General features: G+C 45.3%; 1 protein-coding gene across 1 annotated transcript in view; it reads right to left on the bottom strand.

Moving 5' to 3' along the window:
* The window catches only part of cntfr (ciliary neurotrophic factor receptor), a 202,019-nt gene extending 201,798 nt beyond the window's left edge, over positions 1 to 221 (bottom strand). Inside the window, exon 1 of the mRNA XM_068573297.1 lies at positions 1 to 221. This exon is cut by the window's left edge and continues 46 nt beyond it. The gene's annotated coding sequence lies outside the window, so the exon portion shown is untranslated.
* Between the last annotated feature and the right edge of the window lie 2,495 nt (positions 222 to 2,716).

The raw sequence follows: 2,716 nt of genomic DNA, 5'->3' as shown, positions 1-2,716 counted from the left end.
TTCTGATCTGTCACTCCTTATCCTCTTCTCCACCGTAGCAAGGGGAGTGTGTCTATCCCGGCGCGTGTGTTGGTATCAGTCCGATAGAGGAAAGTTGCCGTCTGCGTGCATGAACGTATGTGTGTGTGTTTGTATGCGTGCGTGAGAGGAAGGAAGAGAGAGAGAGAGGGAGAGAGAGAGAGAACGTGTGCGCCTGTCTCTGTCTCACACTGCTCTGAGTGAGCGAGCTGAGGCTGTTTTAAACAGGCTGCTCTCCCCATGTGACCAGCCCAGCCACAGGCAGGAATACATTACTGAGACACACACACACACACAGACACACACACACACACTCTCTCTCTCTCTCTCTCTCTCTCTCTCTCTCTCTCTCTCTCTCTCTCTCTCTCTCTCTCTCTCACTCTCTCTCTCTCTTTTCTCCCCTTCTCTCCCTCTCTTGCCTATAGACACACCGTGTCCACAGTGCACCCCCTAGCCACCGCTCAGGGTAGTGGAAGGAACAGCATACACACACAAACACACACACACACACTCCCAAACAACATATATTTTGGCACTAATGGGTGTTTGCATGGCATCAATGCCTTTAGCCAAACTTAAAGAGCATCCCAATGAACATGAGGACAAAAAAATAAATACGCCTGATACAATTAGAGACAATTCATTCAATTAAATGTTGTTTAAATGTCTTTCACTTTCTCAGCTCCTTCTCAGCTGTGGCAATGCTTCACACCTGGACGCACTGACCTTTTCAGTAATGAAAAACCTTTTAAAGTTGACCTTCTGCTGCGAGTTGATAGGACTGCATTACAGCTATTACACTTTAAGGAACAACAATGGGAAATGCCACAGACGGTGTGTTTCGAGTGAAATATATGTCGGCGGCGACAGAGAAATAAACTTTTCAAAAGCCACGTGTGTTATCAAATATTTAAAGCCAGCGCACAAACGTGACAGCCTGCGTGTTGAGAAGATGATGGATTGTCTCTCGGGAGAATATTCTTGGGCGGTACATCGGCAAGGCTACGAAACACCACAGGTGCACCATTATTCTTTCAAACAAACGCGGCTGGTGCAGCATTCAGAACGCTTGCGCTATGGATAGTTGATCAGCTCCTGACACATTTATCATTTAATGTTCAGGAACTTTCAGCACCACATTTCAGAACCTTGAACCGAAATAAATGGCTCCTGAAAGTCATTTATTATCACAAGAATACCGAAGAGGGCAGTCTTTTCTGTGATTACAGGCACCATTCCCAGCACGAGTTTAACACAGCATCTCCTGATGTCGACACATCCAGGCCCGAGGCGGCCGTGTGCCAGAGCCCATACAAAGCTATTTGACTCAGTGGTTTAATCTCAACTGGCTATGTGAGCAGCATGGTTACCATTGCAGCGTTTTTTTTAACGCTTCAATACCTGGTTTGTCTACCTGATGAAAATGATATATACTGTTACAGTTCAGCTTTCTTTCTCTCACTCACTTGGTCAGCCTATTCAGTACGCCTGTAAGTCACACCCACCTCGTCAGCATAATCACTCTCACCTGCCCACTGTGCTGCATCTACTCTATCTGGTATATAAGCCCCAGCTTCACTCACACTCACTGCCAAATCGTTCTCTGTGTTATGCCGGACCATTCAGCACTATTTCCGCCGGCCGGTTCCACAATACGACCCTGCCCGTTTGGAATTTGCCGCCTTTCCTTTGCCCCGGTAAATGACCGTAGCATTCTGTCCCCTACCACGAGATATAGCCTCTAGTTTCTGCTTGCCTTCTTCACTGACGGCTTAGTGTTCGACACACACACACACTCTTGCTGAGATCTGGCCTGTTTCCATTTATTTATTTCTAGAGAACTTTAATTGACAACATACAAAAATATGTGGTTACTTCAAAGGAACATAAAAATGGATCCATTGTTTGCTCATGAAGAAAAAATATTTTTTCAAACTGCACCCTGTGACTCTCACTCAAAAGAAATGTGCCCCAGGTTACTGGATGAAGCCCAATTGAAAATTAATTGCGGTGTATTCCACTTTATCGAACAAGTTTTACTCCCAGCAGAAAACAGCTGCGATATATATCCATATGACATCACGCTTAATGTCACTTCCTCCAGGGCTTATTTAGGGCTCGCAGGTGTTACAAATTGCAAACTGTATGTTCTCTTCACTCGCGCGGTAGAACTTTCACACTGATGACATGTCGAGGCAACTGCCACTGTGTTGAATGTGTTATGTGTGTGGCGTTACCTTGTGCGCCATGTGCATCCTCAAGCGATACATGTGTAAAATTTACCAGCTAAAAAGATCTGGCAATGTGAGAACTGGTCGTTCCGCCGCCGCCGCTCATGACCGATCCGACAACCTGCTGGTTTGGAGCATTGGCCGAGCGGTCGGTGCATCTTTAAAGCAAGCGAGAAGAAGTACTGAGCAGCAAGGCCTTTGGACTTGTTTTAAACAAACTGTCAAATTGTGAACATCCATCACAGCTTATACACTGACTCCAATACGTTCTAGAGTTGCAGCTTTTCCCAGTCAATATCAATGTGAATACTGATTAAAAATAACTTCTAAGTGGTTTAAATAAACTGGCTGAACAAAATCCTCAGTGCTCAGATTTCTTGGCACGTTGCTGTAGTTATAGCACTGCCTCCCTCCCAAATCTTAGAGATGACTTTTGGCGAGTATAGCTTCATCATAACCGATATAAA

Source organism: Clinocottus analis, unplaced genomic scaffold (genome assembly GCF_023055335.1).
Source record: "Clinocottus analis isolate CAN_PGR_092001 unplaced genomic scaffold, fCliAna1.0.p SCAF_13, whole genome shotgun sequence".
In the NCBI taxonomy this organism is placed as follows: Eukaryota; Metazoa; Chordata; class Actinopteri; order Perciformes; family Cottidae; genus Clinocottus; species Clinocottus analis.
The sequence above is the reverse complement of the archived record's forward strand: the minus strand, read 5'-3'. Positions and strand labels throughout refer to the sequence as shown.